At 52.2% G+C, this 27,360-nt stretch overlaps 1 protein-coding gene across 19 annotated transcripts in view; it reads right to left on the bottom strand.

Moving 5' to 3' along the window:
• The window catches only part of KDM4B (lysine demethylase 4B), a gene marked incomplete at its 3' end in the record, with an annotated part of 132,663 nt that overhangs the window by 93,147 nt on the left and 12,156 nt on the right, over positions 1-27,360 (bottom strand). For 13 of the 19 annotated variants that reach the window (XM_082734990.1, XM_082734993.1, XM_082734989.1 and 10 more), the window contains exon 2: positions 4,530-4,620. The exons of the other annotated variants lie outside the window; for them this stretch is intronic. The remainder of the gene's footprint in view (positions 1-4,529; positions 4,621-27,360) is intronic. 19 annotated transcript variants of the gene reach the window in all.

Raw genomic sequence — 27,360 nt, forward strand, 5'->3', positions numbered from 1 at the left:
GGGGGGTTGGGGGAGACACCACCTGCTGACCCCAGTGTCACGAAGCCTCCGCTTCGTGGAAGCCTCTTCGTGGAGCCTCTGCTTCCGCTCTCTGGCCCGAGGAGCCCCAGCTGGGGGAACTTTGGTGCTTACCCTCCAAGCAGCGGAGAAATGAGCCGGTGGGAGCAGGGGGCCCAGGAGGACAGCCCACGAGGGCAGGCCATGGGCGGAAGGACTGGGCGCAGCCCGGGGAGGATGCCAGACTTGCTCCAGCATGCTCCCACTGACTTGGCCAACCGGAGATGGTCACAGAGACAGAAGGGGACAGAGCAGGCAGGGCGTCTCCAGAGGCAGGAACAGAGGCAGCCAGGGCCAAGTAAGAAAGGCAAGGTCTAGAGCCGCGAGGAAGGCAACATGGCTGGACCAGGTTCCTGTGGCACCGAACAGGCGGGGAGCCCCGGGCAACAGGCCGAGGACCAGCCTCATGCTGGTGTGAGAGTTACACAAAGTCCAAAAAGCCCAAACGAAGCATCACCCCGTGCGCTCAGTGCTGTGGTCGGCAATGACAAACCATGACAGACTAATGGCTTCAAACCTCCGAACGTTAGTAACTTGTCCTCTGGACGCCAGAAGTCTGTCCCGGATGGCATGTGGGCTGCGTTCTTTCTGAGCTTCCCTGCCTTTTCCCGCTGCCAGAGGCCCCGCCTCCCTGGCCCGCACCGCCCATCTCTCGGACTCCCACCCTCCGCCACCCTGTCGCACAGACCCTTGTGTCGACATCTGGGCCCCAGGTGATCCAGGAACATCTCCCATCTTGGGGGCCGTCACGTAATCCCAGATGCCAAGACCTTTCTACCATGCGAGGGAATGCAGTCCCAGGTCCCCGGGAGTGGACTGTGGGCCCCTCCGGGGACACGGTTCAGTCTGCTGCAGGTGCTGTGGGAAAAACCCATCACACAGAGAAAGAAGGAACGGTCACCACATAGCCCCAACCCGGAGACTGCTGCCGCGGGGTCCATCTCGGGGAGATGAGCCCAGCTGCCCATGCTTGCTCAGACGGAAGCACTTTCTAGAAAATCGGAAACGGGACGGAGCATAAACGGGTCCACAACCCCTGGTGTCCCTGCAGTCTATACAGGCGTGGACAGTGCCCTGCCACCGAGAGGATAGAGCGCCCTCCTCAGGCCGCAGTGTTAGATCCGCTGTGGGGGTGGGGAGCCAGAGGCAGGGACGGGGTCAACAGGAGCTGTGCCAGCACATGCGACCCACGCAGACAAGCTCGCCCTGCAACTCCACGTGGGCACTGGGGGGAACGGGACCCGGGAGAGCCGCTGCAGAAGCAGGACACCAGTAACTCAGAAGGTGACGCAGAGAGGGACCCCATGACCCAGCAGCTCCATGCGAGGCGTCCCCCCAAGAAAACCAAACCATACGTCCGCACAGAAACTTGTACGTGAATGTCCACCGCAACCTCAGAGTCCACTGATGGATGAACAGCTACACAGAGCGTGTCCCCACCACACGCACAGATCCCGCGGCCGTGAACAGAAGAGAGGCGCTCGCATGCGTAGCCCTGGGGACAGACCCCAAGTCCACAACTCAGACACAGACACAGAAGGCCACAGGGGGTGTACACATGTCCACATGTGTGACACACCCTCAACAGGCTCCTCCACGGACAGGAGGGGGCTCCCCGGGGGCTGGGGATGGGGAAGGGGGGACTGCTTCCTGTACCTCACACATTACAAGATGCAAAGTTTCTTGGGGTGATAAAATATTCTGGAATTAGGTGGTGGTGATGACGGTTGCAGATCTGTGCAAACATACTAAAAATCAGTGAACTATATACTTTAAAGGGTGACTTTTTTTAAAGATTTTATTTATTTATTTGACAGACAAAGATCATAATTATGCAGAGAGGCAGGCAGAGAGAGAGAGGAGAAAGCAGGCTCCCTGCTGAGCAGAGAGCCCGATGCGGGGCTCGATCCCAGGACCGAGATCATGACCTGAGCCGAAGGCAGAGGCTTAACCCACTGAGCCACCCAGGCGCCCCCATAAAGGGTGACCATTATGGTACGCAAATTACATCTGCGTAAGAATGAATTTTTTTTACAGAGTCCACAGCAGCCTACTGGGGACCTGCCAGGCCGCAGTAGACCAGTCCGGTTTGTCTCAAGGACTCCGATCTCCTCGAAGGCCCCAGGCCTTTTGGAGAAGGAGTCAGTAGCTTCATTCACGTCTCCCCCGCTCTGCCAGAGAACCTTCTCACACCTTCCAGTCGTGGCGCCCAGTTTCTTCAGCTGTAGAAAGGACCGACTGTGGGCGAAGACAGGTCAGGACGAATGCAGCGAGGGACCACTAAGGGTTAATCTAGCCACGTGGGGAAGCTATGCTCACAGAACGTGTCCCACGGATCTGGGTGCAAAGAGGAGAGGGTGGACAAGTTCTAGAGAACTGGTTGCCTTACAACAAAGCACAACTTCTTTTTTTTTTTTTAAGATTTTTTATTTATTCAACAGGCAGAGATCACAAGTAGGCAGAGAGGCAGGCAGAGAAAGAGGGGGAAGCAGGCTCCCCGCTGAGGAGAGAGCCTGATGTGGGGCTCGATCCCAGCACCCAGGGATCATGACCTGAGCTGAAGACAGAGGCTTTAACCCACTGAGCCACCCAGGCGCCCCACAACGAAGCACAACTTTGAAGGGTAAAAGCAATCGATATCTTAGGAGACACAGAAGAAACCCTTTCCAAATCCCCCAGCCCCGGCGAGCAACAAGCAAGCCCAGGTTAAGGACGGTGCACCTTTTCTCGACAGGACTGCACGGTAAACACTCTTGCCTCGGCAGGTCACACTGTCTCTGTCACAACTGCTCATTCCGTTCTACCATCGTGAGGAGGAAGCTGACAGAGACGACATGTCAATGAACGCTGTATGCTGATAAAACTTTATTTACAAATCCAAGCAGTGGGCCAGATTGGTCTGTAGACCAGTTTGCTGACCCCAGAACCAGACGCCCAAAGTTTACCCTTTAAGAAACAAAACCTCTACTTCACCCCTTCTAAAAGTGCACCTGAGTCCCACTGCCCATTTCCCCGCATTCCGAAATCATAGCGAAACAGAAAAAGCCACGATCCAGCCCATGCTTAGTCCTATCGGCCTTGTGGCCTTGGAGATCAACCCTGAACACGATTCTCAGACCACCGGAACAGCCAACGTGAAATGGCCGGGGAGCACACAGGACCGTTCATCCCACACTGACCAATCCTCCATGAAGGTCACTGCCACACCCTCAACCCTGCTCCCTGGATGTGAGCTGGGAGGTGATTAGGCCATGCCCTGTCTTCTTATGAGCAACAGCCCTGAACCACCATCAGAGGCACCTCCTTAAAACCCTCTGTCCCCTTATTTATTAGGAAAGTACGGGGAGCGGGGGCGCCTGGGGGGCTCAGTCGGCTAAGTGTCTGCCTTCAGCTCAGGTCATGATCCCAGGGTCCTGGGATCAAGTCCCACATCACGGTCGCTGCTCAGTGGGGAGCCTGCTTCCCCTCTGCCTGCCGCTCCCCCTGCTTGTGTGTATGCGCGCACTCTCTCTCTGACAAATAAATAAAATCTTTTTTTTTCCTAAGATTTTATTTATTTATTTATTTGACAGAGATCACAAGTAGGCAGAGAAGCAAGCAGAGAGAATAGAGGAAGCAGGCTCCCTGCTGAGCAGAGAGTCCGATGCAGGGCTCGATCCCAGAACCCTGAGATCATGACCTGAACAGAAGGCAGAGGCTTTAACCCACTGAGCCACCCAGGCGCCCCTAAATAAAATCTTTTAAAAACCAAAAAAAGAAAAGTACTGGAGGAAGTAGAAAGCTTTAAAGCCCAGAGCCCCTGGGCAACAGGATTCTTTCAAAAACAATTCTGCATTTTTTTTTAAAGATTTTTTATGTATCAGAGAGGGAGCAAGCAAACAGACACAAAGCAGGGGGAACAGCAGGCAGCAGGAGAAGGAGAATCAAGCTCCCTAGAGAGCAAGGAACCTGATGGGGGCTCGATCCCAGGACCCTGAGATCATGACCTGAGCCGAAGGCAGAGGCTTAGCCATCTGAGCCACCCAGGCGCCCCATAATTCTCCATTCCTAAAGCTCCCAGTCACCACTCCACTGTGGCGGGTCACCATTTCCTGTAGGGCATGGGGATGGGGTGAGTATGTCCTTCGATGAGCCAGAAGCACCGTCCCACCTGTTCTGTGTGACACAGATGAGGCCGCTAAGCCGGGTGATCCCAGCATCCCCCAAAATGCACAACATCAAGTGTGGCCCAGGCATCAGACGCTGAAGGACCAGAGCACAAACGTGAACATGTGGACTGGAGAAGAAGCAGCCGCAGAACAAACCCCGGACCGGCCTCTAGGCTCCTCGGCCTGGACCTTGGACACCCGTAAACTCGGGACCGAGCAGGAGCCGCCATCGCCCAGCAGGGCGTGGGCAGGCTTGGGAGGGGCTGTGGCCGGCAGCGCCCTGCTCTCCTGCGGCCACCTGGGCCCAGGGGCCCGAGAACTTACTTCGGAGACCGGTTGTAGCCAAGGCCGTGAAGAGAGGTGCCCCGGGAACTGGCACAGGTTCCTTATCAGGTCCCAGCAATGGTGACGGTTCCTAAAATGCAAAATAAAAGCGCGATTAACTAAACGCACGTTTAACCTTAAGTCCAGATTCCACTCCGAACAGCTGCCCATAGCCCAAGGAAGTCGCCTTCACTTAGACGTTTCCAATTCCTTGCCGATTTGCAAGAACACTAAAATCCATAGCTATAAGCGCTTTCCCCATTAAAGTCCTCCCGTGATTGCCCATTTTAAGCTCAGCCCCTAAAAATCAGTAGCAGAGGAAGTGAGAGGCACCTCGAAACAATCAAATTAAACCAAAGAAGCTTCTGAAAACCTTAAAGTACGGGCAGCCTCTGAGAGGTTTATGAGAAGTTCTGCCTCCTCCAAAGCGCCACAGCCAGGAAGGCAACCCTCCAAGGAGGAGAGTCACAGGGACAACACCAATGCCCAGCGGCCACCACCCGCGCCCCCAGCAGACAGAGAGCATACGGAGAGAGCAGAGCAGGGGCAGCACAGAGCCAAGATCCCACAGGGGGCAGGATCCCAACCACCGACTTCGTAGCTGGGCAGAGGGACCCCCAACACTGATTGAACGGTTGCAGGACAAGACTCCCGACTTTGGGTGTAACCCCAAGACCCTTGACAGTCCAGGCCGTGGCCACTACCTTGACTCTCCCACCCTCCCTGCCACCACCTCTCCGCAGCCCCACCCCCACTCTGTGCCTTCACGAGCCTGCCATCCAGGACACCAGTGTCCCCCACGGCCGGTCTCCCTGGGCAAGGCAGCTCCCCCCACGGGCTGTTGCTTCATTAAATGCAGTTTCACACACTTTCGCCACATAACACAAGCTTCACCCACACCCCTCACGGCGTGCGATATATGTAGGCTGGAATTTTCTCTTATTTTTCTCTAGTTTTTAAAATTCCTGGGCATGACCCCATTAAACAGATCTCACTGGCATTTAAAAGGTCAGGCCCTGGTTTGAACGACAACAGCAAGCTGTGGCATTGCTGGACCTCGGACTGCACACACCTTCTGGACGGGGTGAACCGCTGGGGGCTCTCCCGATGGCTCCTGGGCCGAGATCTCCCACCTGTGCGGCTGAGCCTTCCCCGCTCCACAGCCGGTGGGCACCTGCCATTGGCAAGGCTGAAGTCTTAGGATGTGAGGACTGGGGAAGCTTCCAGGAGCTATGGCTGGCAGTCACAGCCCCCAAGATGTCCAGGTCCTAAACCCATCTGTGGCCACGCCCCCTTTCCACAACAAAAGGGACTCTGCAGGGGGTGTTAAGTGAAGGACCCAGAGAGGGGAAGAGGATCCCCGATTATCTGGGCGGCCCCAAGTCCCCACAAGAGTGGAGCAGGAGGCTCAGAGTCAGAGAAAGAGACACAACAACAACACCAGCAGAGGTCACAGAGACACACCGCGCAGAGGGAGGAAGGGGCCATCAGGCAGGGAATGGGACACGGCCCGGAGCCTCCAGGGGGAGCCCGCCCTGCCCACCCCCTGACGGTAGCAGCCAGGGAGACCCAGGTCCAGCTTCTGGCCTCCAGATCTGAGATCATCACTGGGCGCTGTTTTAAGTCACTAAGTCTATGGCTCCAACAGCGCAGGGAGACTAATGCGGCAGCTTCGAGGTGCGTTTCCTGGATTTCAGGGGGGCTGAGGGGTCCTTCCATGTCCACGGACGGCACAGGCTCCAGCGAACTGCAGGCCTCCACCTTTCGCTCCTGTGTTGATGGGACCCCGGGTCTCCCTCATCATTCGGAACTGTCCCTGTGGGGGATGTTTCTACGCCGGGCATGGGCCGCCCCTACCAGTGCATGGCCGGAAAGACAGAGAGACCCCCAGGGCCTGGGCTTCTCAGCTGGACAGACCTCAGTCTGCTGCTCCCCAGGACTGCCAGGCCACCACTGCCATGGGTCCTTTGGCCCTCATGCTCTGGGGGCCAAGAGCACTGACCCCAATTCCTGGGTCAGACCCGGAAATAAGGCTTCCATCCACTCTGACCCATGTCCACAGTGGACAAGAGGCGAGGTTCACCCGCCTCCACGGCTGGCTGCCACCCACCCAGGAGGCTCTGGGATGCCAGGGCCTGGCCTCAGACACGGCCACAGGCCCACTGGGCACAAAGCAGTCTGGCGCTAAGGCATCAAAGGGCCCCGGAGTGTGAGCCAAGCACAGTGACTTCCCCCCAAATAGAACACCATGGAAACTGGGAAGAATGACTTCGCAGGAGTGACACCTGACTGCCCACCTCAGCCAGGGGACCAAGGCCAACGTCTGCAGTGACAAGCCATCCCCTGAGATGGCATCAGGAGAAGGACACTTGACTCAGGGGTCCTCCTCCCCAAACCCATCCCCCCCCCCCACGTCTCACCATGAGAAAAGCCCCAGACAAATCCAGGGAAGGGGCTTCCTACCAAACCCTGCCCTGTCCTCTGCACCACCATCAAGGGGCACCAAAAACCAAGGAAGTCTGAGAAAGTCCCAGCCCAGAGGAGCCCAAGGAGACGTGATGACTCTGTCACGTGGGAGCCTGGGACAGGGACCTGAGACGGAAAAGGGACACTGGGGGAAACTGAGAAAATCTGAATAAATTGTGGAGTCTGCTTACTAAGAGTGTATCGACACATCCACTAACTGCAACAGGGTCCCCGTCCGATGGAAGAGCCCAGCAGAGATTCATCAGGGGACGGGGGTGGGGCGTAACACTCTCAATTTCTTTGCAAATTCAAAATGGTTTTTCTTTTCCTTTTTTTTTTTTTTTAATAAAGTCTCAGTAATTTTTTAAAAGAAAACAAAAGAGAAAGGCCCAGGCAGGCTGGGTTTGATGCCTCCCATTGCCCAGGCTGGCCCGGCCCAGCCGCTGACCTCACTGTGGGTCCTGGGAAATCTGGGGCGCTAAGAATAGAACCCGGGAGGGGAGTCCAGTTGCAGCAAGGTGAGAGCCTCCAGCGACGGCCTGAGACATCAGACATCGAGGCCCCTAAAAGACACAGTCTGACCATTTTCTCTCTTGAAGAGGTTCAATCTGGCCGTTAGAAGATGTAGCTGTTCCAACGTGCCCACTGCGAGCAGGCAGGCGCTGAAGCGGTGTGCAAAGCAGCCTCTGCAAAGGGCAGGCAGGTGGGGCCAGGAAGCAGCAGCAGCAGGAAACAGGGGACGAGCCAGCTGTACCTAAAGGTCGCGGCATTAGGAACTGCCACAAGCTGGTGGCATCTCCAGGGACCCCGCAGGCTTGGCCTTCCCACCCTGGGTGAGGTAGTCCAGTCCCCTGGCCCTATCAGCTCTCAGCTCCCCGGGGCTGACCCTCGGGTGGGTTCGGAGGGCTGGCCCCCACTAGACCACACTGCCCACTCTTGCCCTGGAGCTGCTCGTGGGGTTCTGAGAGGCAGAGAGCTGAGCGGGCAGCCTCTGGGTCAGACGGGAAAGGAGCCCTTACCCTACTCACACAGCGACCTGACCCAGAAGGGCTTACTGTCTGCCTGCTCTTCTACAGCCACGAGCCCCAAGGGGCAACCCTTCTCAGGGGATGCAATCATGAAGGAAGGACACAGGACCCCCAAGAAGGCATCCCGATGACCAAAGCAAGGACAGTTCAGGAAACAGAATAAATCGTGATTGTACTAGACCATAAGCCCCAGGATATAACAAATACGTGTAAGTCTTCACCGACGCAAAATGAAAAACACACCATAAACAAGGGAGAAGGAACTGCGCTCTTCCACAAAGAATTCTAATCAGAATACGGAGAAGCAGCGAGGCTGCCGGAGAGCTGCGGTGTGAGCATCAGAGTAACAACTACGGCAGGGAAGACCCACAGAGGGGCACTGCAAGGGACAGGCAACAGTTTGAGAGGAAACAAGGTATTTGCACAGTCCCCAAAGGGAAAATTCATAACTTTCCAGTGGAGGCTCCTGGCCGGCTCCTCCATTACCATGGGATCGAGCCTGACATCACCAGCACAGAGACACACCAACATCCTGCACGGAGCAGGCAGCTGGCCCCAAACTGCGTCACCTTCCTCTGATCCCAAGAAAACACCGGACAGAGCCAAGTGGAGGGACATTCCGCAAAATCCCTGACCTCTGCTCTCCAAAAGCGTCGAGGTCACAAACAATCAGGAAAAACCGAGAAACAGTCCCAGTCCAGAGGAGCCAGGGGAGACTTGAAACTAAATGCATGACAGGGTCCCGGATGGGGCTCTGGGGAAGAAAAGGGCCATGCGTGTGACCAGTAGGGGAATCCGAAGAAATGCTAAATACTATTCCTCCACGCTCTTGTTTACTTTGGGTCATTCTTCTCCAGTTACGCTAGATGCTAACACAGGGAGGTAGCTGAAAAGGACCCGAGAACTCTCTGTACTGCCTTTGTAACGTTTCAATAAATCTAAAATTATTTCAAAATAAAAACTAAAAAAAAAAAAAAAAGCAGCAGCAGCAGCAAAAGAAGAAAAAGAAGAAGAAAAGCCAACCTTTACCTCTGTCCTGTGAAGCTCACTGCACAGCAGGGTTTAGCTGAAAGAGGAGAGAGGCTGTAAAAAGATCCAAACTGATAAGAAAAGAAAAAGCAAGCTGACACCACACTACCATCGAGTTTCAGGACCCGATAAAGACCAACCTGCCGAATGCAAGTTTCAGATCCTTCCTGTTTGAAAGCGAAGAAAAAGCGACATATTTCCTCAATCTCTGCATACTGGCAAAAAAGCCTCTTATTTACAAATAGCTCACCAAATCCCCATATCCTCATGGACGCCGCAATCCCACTGCAAAAGTCGCGAGGGCTCCACTAGGGAAGTGGCGGGCACCCCAGGCTGTCTGGATCCCAACTATAAGGGTCTGGTCTCATTGCATGGTAAGAACCACATCATATTCCTCAACGCCCACCCCCGAGACCAGATCCACCTCGGGTGACAGAACCACAGTAAGCAAGATAGTGTGGAACCAGCATAAAGATGGTCACGGAAATTAGTGCAAGAGAGTTGACATCAGCCCAGAAATAAACCCATCCTGCAAAGCCAAGTGATTTTCAAGGAGGCTGCCCAAATCATTCCACAGGGAAAGAACAGTCTTTTCAACAACGGGATACCCACGGGAAAAAGAAATGAAGCTGGACCCCTACCTCACACCACATGCAACTCAGCTCAAAAGGATCACACACCTAAACTCGGGAGCTATAACTGTAAAACTCACAGAGGAGATAACACACGAATGCAGCCTGCTGACCGTGGGTCAGGCAATGGTTTCTCAATGCCACACTAATAGCACAAGCGAAAGAGAAAGAACAGAGAAATTAGACTGTGTCCTTCGAAGGAAGCGGTCAAGAAAGGGAAGACCACCCAGGGAATGGGTGACGGTATCTGTGGATCTTCTATCGCCTCAGGGACTTGTATCCAGAACATATAAAGAACTCTTAAGGATCAACGATGAAAGATAACCAGATCTGCAAACAGATGAGAGATCTGAAGGGATGTTTCTCCAAAGAAGATCAACAGCTGACCGGCACATGACAAGATGCTCGACACCACAGCCACAGAGTAAGGGAGGAAAAAAAGAACCCAAAACTCCAGGGAAAGTGATGACAGGGCAGTCAGGGCCTGTCACTGAGGCGACAGAGCCGTATCATTGTGAGAATTACACTTGTCACAGCAATGTCATGTCCCTCTATGTTCTCTCAGGCTTTCTCCCTGGAGAGCACGGAAGGGTCAGGGTGACAAGCCTGGGCTCCAGAGACTTGGGCCCAGCTCCAGCCTTGCAACCTGGGCTAAGTTCCTACTTTCTGGGCCTCGGTTTCCTCATCTGTAAAGTGGGGTCACCATGTTAGTGTTCTACTCATGCGATCGTGGGGGGCTAAATGAGGCAAGTGACAGAAGGGCTTAAAGGACTCCCTGGCACACCATAAGCCCAATGGCAGGTGTTCGGGGCCTGGTCATCAAAGAGGTTCATGCAGGCAAAGGAGGCCAATCTGAAGACACAGGGGGCGGTGAAGTGCCCTCACCATGCGCCCAGGAGCCATGCAGGATGGCCCAGAAGGGCAATCTGGCAACCCCTCTTTTACAGAAAACCTCCTTCCAGCCAGCAGCCCTTCAGCCTTACGTCTGGGGCACACAACCCACCCATCCACCCAGACTCCTCTGTAGGACCTTCCTTTGCAGGAGCTGGAGCCCCAAGGGCCGCCAACAACTTGGCTCCTATCAGAGGAGGAGGAGGGTGCAGGGTAAATAAAGACTTGGGAGGGGCCCAGGCCTGGTGACGGTCCCACCTAGGTGCTGTGAACCATGAGATGCCTCGAGGCATGTGTGCCCGGGTCTGCGGGCCACACAGCCCACACTTCGCATGTTGGAGAGGAAGAAATAGACAAGTCTTTCTCAATGGTGACCTCCTCCAAGTGGCTGGGGGCCACAGATCAGGGACAGAGGGAGACAAGAGTGGTGCCTCACAGCACTGAACAAGGATGGGCTTTCAACCCAGGGCGCCGGGACAAGCGGGCAACAATCTGGGAAAAGACAGTCGGACCCCTACCTCACACCACCAGCAAGAATGAGCTCCAAATGGAGGATGGATCTGCTTGGAAAGCATGTGACCATAGGAGTACTGGAAAAAAACATGGTGAATTCCCCTCCAATTCAGCATATGAAAAGTTTTCCCAATTAGCACTCCAAATCCAGAGGCAATAAAAAAAGAAAGATCCGTAAACTTGACTATATCAAAAATTATTTTAAAACACACACACTTCTTTGGGCAAAAAAACAAAACCAAAAACAAACCCACCCCCCCAGGGGAAAAAAAAACATTAAAATATCTCATTGCAGGGTCACCTGGGTGCCTCAGTCAGTTAAGCCGCTGACTCCTGATTTCAGGTCAGGTCATGATCTCTAGGCTGTGATCTTTGGCCTGGCCGCGGGCTCGGCACTCAGTGCGGAGTCTGCTTGAGATTCTCTCTCCCTCTGGCTCTCCCTGTGCTCATGTGCTCTCTCAATCCCTCTCTCTAAAATACATCAATAAATCTTTTTTAAAAAGAGTCAAAATGCAACTGGGAAACTCCGAGCAAATATTTACAGACCACCAAGGGCTCATCTCCCTAATGTACATTAAAGTTTTAAAGGTTGGTGGTGGGGGTGACTGTGTGGCTCAGTGGGTTAAGCCTCTGCCTTTGGCTCAGGTTATGATCCCAGGGTGTTTGGATTGAGCCCCGCATCGGGCTCTCTGCTCAGCAGGGAGCCTGCTTCCCTTCCTCTCTCTCTGCCTGCTTCTCTGTCTACTTGTAATCTCTGTCAGATAAATAACTAAAATCTTTAAAAAATAAATAAATAAAATAAATGTTGGGGGGGGGTGCCTGTGTGGCTCAGTCAGTCAAGCATCTGCCTTCAGCTCAGGTCATGAACCCAGGGTCCTGGGACTGAGCCCGCCATTGGGCTCCCTGCTCATCAGAGACCCTGCTTCTCTCTCTCCCTCTGCTGCTCCCTCTGCTTGTGCTCTCACTCTGTCTCTGTCAAATAAATAAAGTCTTTCAAATAAAATAAATAAATAAAAGCTGGGGGGGGGGGTGTGAGTAAATCCAGTTGAAAAAAGGGTGAAAAGTATGAACAGGCAGTTCACAGAAAAGATATAAAAATGGCCCCAGACATGTTAAACATGGCTCAGCCTCACTCCTCATTCCAGAAATGCTAATTAAAAACCACACTGAGGGACGCCTGGGTGGCTCAATGGGTTAAGCCGCTGCCTTCCGCTCAGGTCATGTTCCCGGGGTCATAGGATCGAGTCCCGCATCGGGCTCCTTGCTCAGCAGGGAACCTGCTTCTCTCACTGCCTCTGCCTGCCTCTCTGCCTACTTGTGTATACTCGCTTACTCTCTCTCTCTAGCAAATAAATAAAATCTTTAAAAAAAAAAAAAAAAACATTGAGACCCCACTTCTCACATCTTTCAGATTGGCAGATAGTTTTAAATAGAACAGTACAGCCTGCTGGTTGAGGCTGTGGGGATCAGACCTGTCATCCCACAGAGCCGACAGGAGTAAACCCACACCACCCTGGGCAGAAACTGACAAAACACACCGACACTTAACTTTTGACCCAGCAATCTCACTGCTAGAAATCCACCCTGAAGACATTCTTCCAAGAATATGAAAACACCTAATACACAAAGGCATTCGCTGCAGCACCATTTACACCTGCGAGACCCTGGAAACAATCTCAGTGCCCCTGCACACCAGAGGCCGGGTTGACTGCTGAGTCCCACTGCAGACACCGTGCAGAAGAGGACCTGGCCATGGTCAGGTGAGGTGGCTTCCAGGATGCGTCCTTCAGGGAAAAGAGTAAATTTCCAGAGCAATCCCCACGATGCCACGGTTCGCGTGAAAAAAGTGGAGCCATAAGAAAAGAAGCCCAGGACTCACGAAATCGTTCCCTGCAGGGAGGAGCGAGGACACTTTTCTCCAGATGCCTCGGTGCACTTGGACTTGGAACCATGCTAACACCCCACCTAACTGAATGAATGAACGAAATCAGTGAGAGCTGATGGGGGGAGGGGAATTCAACAACAAATACAAGACAGAGATAATTAAAACAGACCATATTCCAGGTAATAATAGAACCACAGTAAAGAAGAAAAGGAAGAACTAACCCAGCCCACTTTGAAACACAATTTTGGAACCAACTGCCCTGGAAATAAAGATACAACAAAATATTAACTTCTCGGGGGCGCCTGGGTGGCTCAGTGGGTTGGGCCGCTGCCTTCGGCTCAGGTAATGATCTCAGGGTCCTGGGATCCAGTCCCGCATCGGGCTCTCTGCTCAGCAGGGAGCCTGCTTCCCTCTCTCTCTGCCTGCCTCTCCGTCTACTTGTGATTTCTCTCTGTCAAATAAATAAATAAAATCTTTAAAAAAAAAAAATTAACTTCTCCTCCGCAGGCTTCTTCTGCTCTTGGTGATGAGGTGCGTTCTGCTGACAGAGAGGGAGTTATCAACAAGGAAAGGGGAAGACGGCGCGAAGCCCGTGTGGGAGACTGGGACTGGGAAGTAGCAGTGTGACTCATGGGTCGCAGTGCATATACGCGGATGACCGGAAGCAGAAACGTCTGAGCGTGTGTGTGTGTGTCTGTATGTGTGTGTGTGTGAGAAAGAGAGATATACACACATGCACACAGGAATGCTAAATATATGCACATGTGGGTTTACTCCCAGCTGTAGCCAACAAGAGGACCCAGAAGCAAAGACGCCCAGTGGCAATGAGCACAGTGAACACCGAGATCTTGGTTTCTAAATGCCATTGTCGGGGCACCTGGGTGGCTCAGTGGGTTAAAGCCTCTGCCTACTGGTCAGGTCATGGTCTCAGGGTCCTGGGATCGAGCCCCGCATCAGGCTGTCTGCTTAGGAGGGAGCCTGCTTCCCCCTCTCTCTCTGCCTGCCTCTCTGCCTACTTGTGATCTCTGTCTGTCAAATAAATAAATAAAATCTTAAAAAAAAATAAATAGGGAAGAAGGGACAGCCAGCTGGTCCTTAGAGCAGAACGCCAATTAACAAATGCAAAAAGCGGGTGCCTGAGTGGCTCAGTCCATTAGGCATCTGCCTTCAGCTCAGGTCCTGATGCCGGAGTCCCAGGATCGAGTCCCACATCGGGCTCCCAGCTCCATGGGGCATCTGCTTCTCGTGCTGACCTTCTCCCCTCCTGTACTCTCTCCCTCCCTCACTCCCTCTCTCTCAAATAAATAAATAAAATCTTAAGAAAAAAAACAAAACAAAACACCGGGCGCTGGAGGAACAAACAAGGAGTCCCACCCACTGGTCTCAGGCTACTTCCCCGTCAGAATCTACTCACTAAATACAAACCAGACAATAGTCCCTACCCCTGTAGGGCAGAGAAACCTCCTTAACCAAGTGATGGAGGTTAATGTCACCATAAATGGAACAAACTGACAGCGGGAGCCTCCGGATACTATATGCTAAGAAGGATGCAAGGTCCCTTCCAGGATGTTCTGCCAAAAGTGTGTAACGGCGTGAAACCATCAGACAAGCCCACACTGAGGGACGCCCTGCAGAATCACCAGCCTGTCCTCTCCCAAATGTCAAAGTCATGAACTCCGAACACAGCCTCGGGAACTGGTCCAGATTGAAAGAAATGAAAGCAGCCAGACAACCGAATACGTGGTGCGATCCCGGACTCTCTCTTGAGAATTCTGAGAATTAATTTCCTGATTTGACTCATTTGCTAAGAGCATCCCTTGTCGGGAAGAACCAAACCCTGAAGTATTTGGAGGGGAAGGGGCAGATCTCTCCAACAGTTCAGGAAAAATGCGAGAGCGGGCAAAGGAGGGGAGCAGACGAGCAAACCGTCAGCGGCCCAGCAAGCAGGAGAAGCGCACCCTGGGTCTGGTCTCACAACCTCTCCATAGTTCTGAAGTTTGGTCTCCAAACACCTAAACTACAACGATGAGAAGGAAGCGCTTGGACTGGGGAAGTGAAAATAGGACGGACTGTGAGGACGGAAGGCCAGGGAGCCAGGAGGGCCGCGGGCACAGCTGCCAGCGCCTGCTCTGGAGTGTCAGGGACAAGCCAGTCCACCTCCATCTTCACTTGGCTCCACAGGGTCAGGGAAGCAGCATGGGCAAAGGCCACCTGTCCCCCTGGCCCACAGCCACGGGCAAGGGGCTGAAGCCACACCGAGACGGGGGCGGATGCCAGCATCCTTGGAGTCCCCAACCAAGCTCCCTGCAAAAAGCCAGGGGCCTGGCAGATCTCAAAACACACATCCATTCTTTATCCAGATGTATAGGTCTTAGATGTGCCGTAATTCGGCATTCAGAACCATGATCGCGCAGGCTCTAGGAGGGGCCAGGACTGGGCAGCAAAGAGGAATACAGGTTACACGCTCAGAGATGAACCGCTCCTCCCTCAGGGCCCCGGTGAGTCTCCCGGTGAGTCTCCAGGTGAGTCTGTGCAGGTTTACTGGCCTCCCTGAATGCCGCCCTCCCTCTAGAGTTCGCTCTGGGCCCTCCCGCAGAGCTTGTGCCCGGGCGGGTAAACCCACATGCGGGCTCAGCTCTAAACGCCTGGCATGTCCGATCAGTCCCAGGAAGCAAGCACTGTCGTCAGAGTCCATTTCACAGATGAGGAAACTGAGGCACGGGGAGTAGGGTGACTTGTCTGAGACCACGGGGCAGCCGCACTCTATGCGGATCACCAGCCCACGCAGACTGGCGGGGAGACGCGTGGAAAACACACAGCACTCCCCCGGCCCGCAGCTTCTAGAGGGCAGTCTTTATGAACTCCCTCAGAGTGCAAGCAGGAAAATACAGGCCAACGTTTTTATAATCTTGGGGGGGCGGGGGGAGGTGGAGGACAGCTCTCCAAGGAGGTCACAAGACCAGGAGCTTTAAAGACAAATTTGGCAATAAACTTAAAAACATTCTATGTACCGACACATCAAAAATAAAGCTGAAAGATAAATGAGAAACTGAGAAAAAAAAAAAAAATGTGACACAAAGGGTGCTAACAGCCCTAATGCAGGAAAGGACGTTCCAAAACACTGCTTCCGGCCCCCAAGGCACAAGGGACAACATCTGGGACGTCTGTGGCTGTCATACAGGGGATGGCAGGCTCCTGACATCGTGGGTGGGCACCAAGGATGCCACTCAGCCCCCACGGTGCCTTGGACCCCCTCCCCCCACCCCAGAGAATGGCCTAGTTCAAAGACAGCAAATTTGAGAAATCCCACTGTAAGTCAAGAGAAAATATAAACCCCCAGTTTCATGGATGGGCCAAGGCTATGAACTGGCAATTCAAAAAAAAAAAAAAAAAAGACAATGAGGAGGTGACAGTTAAAGGCCAGACAGAAGCTGCGGCTGTGTCCCATATGACGGGAGCCACCAGCCACCGTGAGAGCCTCCACCCCAACCACCTGCCCTGGACACAACCAAGTGACATGACTCAAGACAGAAAAGCCGTCTGTGCGCCAAGCGTCTGCACTCACACAATCTCCCCTCAATGGACCGGCAGTGAGGATGTTCACCGCAGCATGGTTTTAAAGAGAAAAAAATACACATTTCCCAAAGAGAAAAGCACCCACATCCCTACAAAAATGGAGGCGTACACAGCCCATGACCAGGAGAGCCTTGGCCAAGACACCAGGGATGGTTATCTCTGGGGACTGGGGACACTGGTCATTCACACAGACTTCTCTTTGGTGGTAAGACTCATTCTGATGTCATAACAATAAACTAGAGCCCACCTCGAGAGTGGGGCCTGACACCTGGAGGTCCTGTCCCCGGCAGCCAAACCGGCTGGTCCCTCCGTGTAGAAAGGACCCAGTCTCAGAGGAAAGAGGCACGTGGGGAAACAATCTGGCAGTTTCTTCGAGTGTTAAACACGGGGTCGCCCTATGAGCAGCAATTCCACTCCAAGGCATCCACCGAAGAGAGACGAAGACAAGCAGGCACGCGAAACCCGCCACGCAAGCGTCTGGATTCTGCATTACAGGCGTTAGTCACAGCGGCCAAACAGTGGAAACCATCCAAGTGCGCATCGGTGGGTGAGCGGACACACGGAACGTGGACCACGCTCCCACGCGCGCATCCCCGGCCGCCAGCAGCAGCGAGGCCCCCACGCGCTGCCCCGGGGCCAGACCCCGAGCCCACGACGCTCAGGGAGGGAACCAGACACAGATGGCCACGCAGGGTGGGAGTCCACGCGTGTGACAGGGAAACAGGACAGGACTATTTGAAAGGTACGGGGTGCACACCATCCTTGTCGGGTGGCAGAGAAGTTCTGGAACCGCCCGGTGGTGATCGGTACACCCCCTGGAGATGTACTAACGACCACAGAACAGTACACTCTAAAAGGGGGAAATGTATGGCATGGGAATTCTACTTCATAAAGCCGCTACTAAAAAGGAAAAAAAAAAAAAGGTACCAAGCCAGAAAATGAACGCATCAGAGCTCCTGGAAGACTGATCGCGGCTTTGATGCTGTTCTGAAGCTTCCACGGAATCCATCCAGAGCGCCGAGGCCCCCCTGCGTCGGCCGCCCCTGGTCCCCTGCCCGGTGCTATCCTGACACAGCCGTGCAGGCTGCCCCCCTAGGCTCCCACAAAAGGGGTCGGTTAAGGAGCAGGTCACAAGTCCCCCACCCCCTTGCCGGCCTTCCCAGATCGGTCCCTGCGCTGAGTACCAGGCAGCCTCAAAGACCGAGGACCTGCCCGCCTGCGAGTGGGCGTGACCTGCTGACCCAGATCCGGAATCTGGGGACAGGATCAGAGCCACAGACCAGTCAGCTGAGATGGGACAAGGAAGAAGGGGCCAAAACATGCGGGGTGATGACAAGAGAGTCACGGCCCTTCTAAGCCCGAGCCTGAGACAAACACCTTCAGGCACAGCAACCCTAAGCCTGGGCCACGCTCAACTCACCGAGCAGGGAGTCTGGGCAAGAGTCAGGCACACGCACACAGCGCGACGCGTGAGCTGCCTTGAAAAACCCAAGCTCTGTCACTGATTGCGTGACCTTAATCCCCAACAACCTCAGTTCAACAGCAATCAGCACAGATTTGCTTCCAAAAATACTGGAAATTCTGATAAGTTAAGAAGCATGTAAGACCTAGAGCAGACACTGGAAGATACTTGAAAAAATGCAGTGGAAAAAACATTAAAGGCATTAAAGCGTTACACTAGAAAATACGCACTTAATGCAAAAGGCAAAGGAAAGGAACCAAAGGCAAGAGCAAAAAAAAACAAAAGGAAAATCATAGCTGTAAATCCAACTATATCAATAATGACATTCCATGTGGACGGAGGAGCCCCTGGGGGGCTCAGTCATTAGGCATCTGCCTTGGGCTCAGGTCATGATCCTGGGGTCCTGGGATCAAGCCTTGCATGGGGCTCTCTGCTCAGTAGGGACTCTGCTTCTCTCTCTCCCTCTCCTTCAGCCCCTCCCCACCACTCATTCTCTCTTTCTCTCAAATGAATGAACTCTTTTTTTTTTTTAATATTTTATTTATTTATTTGACAGAGAGAGATCACAAGTAGGCAGAGAGGCAGCAGAGAGAGAGGAGGAAGCAGGCCCCCTGCCGAGCAGAGAGCCTGATGCGGGGCTTGATCCAGGACCCTGAGATCATGACCTAAGCCGAAGGCAGCGGCTTAACCCACTGAGCCACCCAGGCGCCCCTTAATGAACTCTTTTTAAAAAAACTTTTTAAAAAGGAAACTCAAAAGACTTCACCAAAAAGTTGACAGAACTGATACATGAATTCAGTACAGCTGCAAGATACAAAATTCAAGGTACAGAAATCTGTTGCATTTCTATCCGCCAACAATGAAGCAGCAGAAAGAGAAATTAGGGAATCAATCCATTTACAACTGCATGCAAAATAATAAGATACCTAAGAATAAACCTAACCAAAGAGGTAAAATACTTGTACTCTGAAAACTGCAGAACACTTGTGAAAGAAATTGAAGATCACACAAAAAGAAAGACATTGCATGCTCCTGGACTGGAGAACACACACTGTTAAAATGTTTATAGTACCCAAAGCAATCGACACATTTAATGCCATCCCCACCAAAATACCAATACGTTTTACATAGAGCTAGAACAAACAATCCTACAATTTGTATGCAACCACAAAAGACCCCATATTTAGCCAACGGAATGTTGAAAAAGAAAACCAAAGCTGGTGGCATCACAATTACAGACTTCAAGTTATATTACAAAGCTGTAGTGATCAAAACAGTATGGTACCGGTGCAAAAACAAACACACAGATCAACAGAACAGAAGAGGAAACCCAGAAATTAACCCAGAATTATATGGTCGACTAATCTTCAACGAAGCAGGAAAGGCAATCTCTACCACAAATGGTGCTGAAAACCAGACGGCCACATGCAGAAGAGTAAAACTGGACCCGTTTCTTAAACCACACACACACACACAAATACTCAAAATGGATGAAAAACCCCAATGTGATACATGAAACCATAAAAATCCTAGAGGAGAACACAGGTAATAACCTCTCTGACATCAGCCAAAGCAACTTCGTACTAGACACATCTCCAAAGGTAAGGGAAGCAAAAGCAAAAATAAAACTATTGGGATTTCATCAAAATTATAAGCTTCAGGGCAACTGGGTGGCTCAGTGGGTTGAGCATCTGACTCTTTGATTTCAGCTCAGGTCATGATCTCAGGGTCGTGAGATCAAGTCCCATGTCAGGTCCCCACTCAGCAGGGAGTCTGCCTCTCTCCCTCTGCCCCTCCCCCTCCACACATGTACGCACGCATATGTGCACTCTCTCACTCCCTATGAAAATAAAGATAGAAAATCTTTTAAAAAATAAATAATAAAAATAAATAAAATTTAAAAGTTTCCTTGCAGCAAAGGAAACGACCAAGGAAACCAAAAGGCAACCTAGGGAATGGGAGAAGATATTCACAAATAATAGATCCAACACACGGTTAGTATCCAAAATATATGAAGAACATATTAAACTCAACACCCAAAAAAATGAATAATCGAATTTCAAACTTGGCAGAAGCCAACCACAGACGTTTTTCCAAAGACAACATCCAGATGGCCAAGAGACACACGAAAAGATGCTTATCGCCACTTACCATCAGGGAGATGCAAATTAAAACTACGATGAGCTACCACCTCACACCTGTCAGGAGAGCTCAAACCAGCACCGCAGAAAACAACAGTCTTGGCGAGGAGTGGAGAGAGGGGAGCCTCGCGTACTGCAGCCGGGAACGCAGACGGCCGTAGCCGCTCTGGGAAACAGTATGGAGGTGCCTCCGGAAGTTGAAAACAGAACGAGGTATTTACCCGATGAATACAAAAGTACTGATATGCAGGGATATGTGAACCCCGATGTTAACAGCAGCATGATCAACAATAGCAAAACTGGGGTGCCTGGGTGGCTCAGTGGGTTAAGCCGCTGCCTTCAACTCGGGTCATGATCTCAGGGTCCTGGGATCGAGCCCCACGTCGGGCTCTCTGCTCAGCAGGGAACCTACTTCCCTTCCTCTCTCTTGCCTGCCTCTCTGCCTACTTGTGATCTCTGTCTGTCAAATAAATAAATAAAAAATCTTTAAAAAAAAATATAGCAAAACTATGGGAACAGCCCATGCGTCCATCCACTGATGAACAGATAAAGAGGTGGTCTATCACAACAATGGAGTATTATTCAGCTACGAAAAAGAATGAAATGCTGCCGTTCGCAACAACATGGACACAGTCAGAATGTATTCTGCCAAGTGAAGTAAGTCAGAGAAGGACAAATACCACACGTTTTCACCCATATGTGCGATTTAAGAAACAAAAGGAGTGAGCAAAAGGAAAAGGGAGAAAGGCAAACCAAGAAACAAACTTTTTAAGATTTTATTTATTTCCTTGAAAGAGCACAAGCGGGGGAGGGGCAGAGGGGGAAGCAGACTCCCCACTGAGCAGGGAGCCCGATGTGGGGCTCGATCCCAGGACTCCGGCATCATGACCCAAGCTGAAGGCACATGCTTAACTGACTGAGCCACCCAGGTGCTCCCAAGAAACGGACTCTTCACTACAGAGAACACGCTAACGGGTTACCAGTGGGGATGTGGGCAGGGGCTTGGCTGAAATAGGGGATGGGGGTTAAAAAATGTACTTGTGATCAAACTGGGAACATATGCAAGTGTCGAATCATGAAATTCTAACCCGAAACTAACATTACACTGCATGTTAACTAACTGGAATTTATTTTTTATTTTTTTATTATGATTCTTTAAAGATTTTTTTATTTATTTGAGAGAAAGAGAGACAGAGACAGACAGAGAGAGAGCGCGCGCATGACAGGGGGAGAAGGTCAGAGGGAGAAGCAGACTCCCTGTGGAAATGGGAGCCCGATGCGGGGCTCCATCCCGGGACTCCGGCATCAAGACCTGAGCCAAAGGCAGACACTTAACCCACTGAGCCACCCAGGCGCCCCGAACTGGAATTTAAATAAAAACTTTACAAAAGGAGGCTGTCAAAGTGGAAAAACCAAAAACAAAATGTGACCCAACTCTACACTGTCTACAGGAAACACTCTTTAGACTCAAAGATATAAGTAGCTTGCAAATAAAAGGATGGGGGAAAGTACGGTGCACAGACAGCGACTGTAAGAATGCTTCACCAATACCACACAAGCCCATTATAAAACAAAAATGTTCGTAAAAGATGGACATTTTATAATGCTACAAAAGCCAATCCCTCAGGAAGATGTAACAATTATAAACTTGTGCGCACCTAATAACACATCCCAAAATACATGAAGCAAAAACTGACAGAAATGGAGGGAAAGGGGCACCTGGGTGGCTCAGCGGGTTAAGCCTCTGCCTTCGGCTCAGGTCATGATCTCAGAATCCTGGGATCGAGCCCCACATCGGGCTCTCTGCTTAGCAGGGAGCCTGCTTCCCCCTCTCTCTCTGCCTGCCTCTCTGCCTACTTGTGATCTCTCTGTCGAATAAATAAATAAATAATCTTAAAAAAAAAAAAAAGGAAAGAAAGAAAGAAATGAAGGGAGAAACAGACAACTCAAGAAAAATGGTTGGAGACCACAATACCCCACTTTCGACAATGGGTCAAACAGCCAGGCAGGAACAACAAAGAGACATCCTGAGCAGCACTACACCAACAGCCATGTGCTGAGAACCCCACTAAGAGCTGCAAAATATACTTTCTTCTCAGTACAGACGAAACGTTCTCCAAGACAGACCATATGTTAGACGATAAAACAAGCCTCATTTAAATTAACAAGAATTCAAACCATAGAAAGCAGCTTCTTTGACCACACCAAAAATTATAAATCAGTAACAAAAAGAAATTTGCGGATTTACAAATGTGTGGAAATTTTAAAAACACACTCTTTTTCTTAAGATTTATTTATTTGAGAGAGAAAGCACACATGTGTGCCACAAAGAGAGAGGGAGAGAGAGCCAGGCCGACTCCCTGCTGACCTCAGAGCCTGACACGGGGGTTTCATCCCACAACCCTGAGATCACGACCTGAGCTGAAACCAAGAGTCAGAGGCTTAAGTGACTGCGTCACCCAGACGCTCCCCACCCCCCGCCAAAAAATACTCTTAAATAACCGATGGGTAAAAGAAGAAATCACAAGAGAAATTCGAGAACACTTCGAGGTAAATGAATATGAAGACAAACTAAACCAAAACTTACCAGGACACAGCGAAGCAGTGCTTCGGGGGAAAGTCACAGCTGCCGGTAGGAACAGAAGAAACCTCGCAAATCAACAACCCAAACTTGTACCTTACACCAGAAGAAAAGCAAACCAAACCCAAAGCAATCAGTAAGAAGGACATAATAAAGACCAGAGCAGAAACGAACAGTATAAGAGAAAACCAACTAATGCAAGAGCTAGTTCCATGAAAAGATCAACAAAATTAATGAACCTTTAGGCAGATTGAGCAAGAAGAAAAGATTCCAGTGGCTCAAATCGGGAATGAGAGATGAGACACTGTCAACACTGCTCACCTCACAGAAATCGAGGATTGTAAAATAAAATCAGCATGGAAAGCCGAGCGATAAAAAGCAATGGACTACTGATGCAGGCAACAATTTGGATCCCCAAAGGCGACACATGATGTATGATCCCGTAACGTTCTCGAAATGACTAGATTATAGAGAACAGATCAATGACAGCAGGGACCCGGGGGGAGGGGGTGAACGCCGGAGTGGGGAGTAACTCCGAGGGGGGAAGCACAAGCAAGCTCGTTCGTGTGGACGGGACAGCTCTGTATCTCGAGTGTGACGAGGGTTACACAAATCCTGCAGCTGATGTCACTCAGACGTACAAAAAAGTGAGTGCACGATAAAAACTGGTAGAATCCCAGTCAGGCCCGGGATATGTTATGCTGATGTCAATTTCCTAGTCTTGACAATAGACTGTAGCTATAATAAATTGTCACCACTGAGGGAAGATGGGTGAAAAGTATATGGGATCTCTTTATACCATTCTTTTTTAAAGATTTTCATTTATTTATTTGACAGAGAGAGAGATCACAAGTAGGCAGAGACGCAGGGCGGTGGGGGCGCGGGGAAGAAGGCTCCCTGCTGAGCAGAGAGCCCAAGGCAAGGCTCGATCCCAGGACCCTGAGAGCATGACCTGAGCCGAAGGCAGAAGATTTAACCCACTGAGCCACCCAGGCGCCCCGTACCATTTTTTTTTTAAGATTTTTTTTTTTTTTTAATTTGACAGAGAGAGAGACACGAGAGAGGGAACATAAGCAAGGGGAGTGGGAGAAGGAGAAGCAGGCTTCCTGCCAAACAGGGAGCCCGATGCAGGGCTCGATCCCAGGACCCCAGGGATCATGACCTGAGCCAAACTCAGATGCTTAACTAAGCCACCCAGGAGCCCCTCTTTGGACCATTTTTGCAACTTCTTGGGAGTCTAACTCTTGAAAAATATGAAGTTCAAAAAAACCACTTAAGATATTTCATATGCACGGCGTGACGGAAGGGCAGCCTGTCATGTGGGTGGCTGGACTGGGGCTGGGTGACAGGGACAAGCGCGTTCGTCGCCCTATTCTGTCTACACCTGTATGTGCTCCAAGCCTCCAGAATAAAAAGCTTAAAACATAAAATACCTGGAACCAACACAGTGACAGCCACCAACAAGGGCCTTCTCCATCCAGACTTACAAACACCCTTCAACCGCACTGTCATCAAGACTGCCCCCATTTGGCCTGATAAGCTCCCCAAGCAGCAGCCAGAGAGGCCACCAGAGCTGCCCGAGTGTTTTCACAACACAGACCCCGAAGAGACACAGGGCGGTCTGAATGCCGCCTTGAATAATGTATTCCCAGCAGCGTGTGAGATCTGCCTCATACGCCTGATCTCTAAAATGAGCTCTGCCCCACCAGGCTCTCACGTCCCACACCGCATCTCTCCTTCAGCCAAAGCAACCAATCCTGCCAGGACCCACCCACCCCCAAGCCCGCATTCCAGACCAGAACCCTGAACTGCTCACGGGCAGGGAATTTCTGCAAAGCTTCTGGAGTCCTGCCTTCTGTGGGAGGTTTCTCCTTTACAGAGCCCCCATTTCCAGGTGAAAAATGATCTGCTCTCACACCAAGGTCTCAACTCTTTCTCAACAAGAAAATGTAGGGCGCCTGTGGGGCCCAGTCAGTTGAGCGTCTGCCTTCAGCTCAGGTTGTGATCCCAGCGCCCGCATGGAGCCCCGCATCAGGCTCCCTGCTCAACAGGGAGCCTGCCTTTCCCTCTCCCCCAGCCCGTGGTCTGTGCTCTCTCACTCACTCACTCTCGCAAATAAATAAATAAAATCTTAAAAACGTTTAAAAGGGATAACAATAAAGCTAGGGAAGACTGGTTGACACAACCAATGGGAGGAGCTCATATGGCCTAACCTTGCCCGGTTATCCTGGAAGAACGAAGAACCAGTGCCCCCCAGGGCCTTCCATTCTGGGCCCAGCATCCACACAGAGACAGGCCCATACCTGGAGCACTGTGCCAATTGGTCCCCATCTACAAACTCCTCCAATCACAACTCAGGTAGGCACCTTTATGTTATAGATCACCAATAAGGAAGATGAGGCCCAGAGAGGTTAAGTGACTTGCCCAAGGTCACACAGCTAGAAGAAAGGATGGAGCCAGGGTTGAAATCAGCTGTTCCAACCTGGGAGTCAGCACTGATCCCTTTTCCCCCACACATCCAATCCTCTCCTGACGCCTCACTGGTCTGCTGTCTTCATATCCGGCCCCCCTCCCCCCCCAATCCAGTCCTCCTTCCCCTCAGACCAGACCACCTTCTTCAGAGCCACTGTCACGGCTCCTGGGGTCAGGACCCTGGATGACTGCTGGAGTTCCCTGCCTTTTACTCCCAACAGCCACCAGAGGGGTGTCTGAAAACACATAAATCTCTGCCTTCATCATCCCCTCCCCAGGCTTCTCCCTGCCTTTAATGGGGTCTGGCTCCCTGCAGCCTGAGGGGCAGAGCCACTTGGCCTGGCCTCTCTGAACCTCAGGGCCTACTGCTCTCCTGCCAGCTCATCATGTTCCAGCTACATGGGACTCCTTCCAATCCTCAAACATGCCAAGCTCATTTCTGCCTCAGGACCTTTGCATGTACTATTTGTTCTTCCACATGGAACCTCCTGTTCCAGATCTCAAGGTTGGCACCTCCTACTCATTCAGCTCTCTGCCCAAATGTCCCCTCCTGGGAGCAGATTCCTGTCCACCCAGTTAAAGCACCATCACCCCTTGTCTCTCCCAGTCAAATCACTCCTTTGCTTCAGCACCCAGGGGCCATCTCTTCCTTGCTGGCTACTTAGCACCCAGCCTGAGCAGAAAAGCATGGAGACGTCTGGCAGGCTGCCAGGCTGCAGTGTGCCTCTGTTATCTCCTACAAGGCTACAAGGTTGGGGTTGGAGGAGTCAGCTCATTCTAAGCACTGAAGCTCCCACCGGCTGGCCAGGAAAGAGAGCCCCCCCCCCCCCGCTGAATGCTCCTCACCGTGCCTCACCCCATTTACCTCTAATGAGGATAGGACGTGCGGGTGCCAAGGCCCAGAGAGGCACCACCGTTCGCCCCAGGTCAGGGGCAGAGCAGTCTGGGAGCTGGGGTCCCATTCTCAGCACTGACTCGAGACCCCAACCAAGTCCTTCCAAGCACCTGGACTATGAGGGATTCCTGGACACAGTGGGGGCGGCTATGGGACCCCCAGCTAGTCCCCTCTCCAGGTCCCACGGCCACCAGAGCTCCGGGTCAGTCTCACACAGGAGCCAGCAAGGGGGGCCGTGCGCCTCAGCATGCAAGGCCGGTATTCGGGGGACTGATAAGAGCTGGAGAGGCCCTGTCTTATGCCATGGGGCTGTTCCACACCCAGGGGGGAAATCCCGAGCGCAGACATACGGAGGCCAAGGGTGGAGAGTTCTGGCAGTCGCTGGAGAAGCCCCACCAGGCCCCTCCTCCATGGGCCCAGTCCGAGTCCCCAGGGACAGCTCTGGCCTGGGGACCGGATGCTCTCGCCAGCCCGGTTCACCCGAGCACTAGTGGTATCTCAGGCACCAGGCACCCCTACCCACTACTGGGAGGACGCCAGCCTCCCCAGCTACCGCCTCAGGCCTCAGGGCAAGCAGGACATCCCATCAGCCCCGAACCGACCACTGGCCCCCAGGAGCACAGAGGGTTCTCCCGAAGTCCACCGGGACAGGCGCACACGTCGGATGCTCCCAGGGACTAGAGAACACCTCGTCTCTTTGGGTTTTGTCTCAACAGCACTGCTGAGCTTTCTACCGTGGAGATGAGTTACGTTTGTAACAGAAGACCCCTCCGGCAGGCTTGTTAGGAACACAGCCATGGGACCCGGCTGACCCCAACATTCCCAGGCCTTCTTTTGGTTAAAGGCCAAGTTAATTAATATAGGGAGACCTGGGGCTTCAAGGAGCAGGTGCTGGGACCCCGAGGCGGCAGCTCCCAGTGCCCCATGTCGTGGGGGCCGCGCCAAGGACATGTGGCAGCCGAGGGACACAAAGCCTCACCAAGATGCCAACCCCCAGAGCTGCTCTGCGAAATCCACGTGCTTGCCCTGAGCCCTCAGCCAGCCCAGGCAGCACCATTCAGCCCAGGACGCCGGTTTTCCAGGCTGGCGGCTCCAGGCTCATTTTTACGGCAGCCCCAAGCTCACTGGAGGGGAAAATCCAATGAGGCATGTGGAACAGGCCACAGGACTCCGAGTTCTGGCCTGGCTGCCTCCAGTCCCGCGTCCCCAGGGAACAGGCCCCTGCTTCCTGGTCCATGAATCCTCGGTCAAACCCTCCCA

The sequence above is a fragment of the Mustela nivalis genome (genome assembly GCF_964662115.1).
Source record: "Mustela nivalis genome assembly, chromosome: 1".
Lineage (NCBI taxonomy): Eukaryota > Metazoa > Chordata > Mammalia > Carnivora > Mustelidae > Mustela > Mustela nivalis.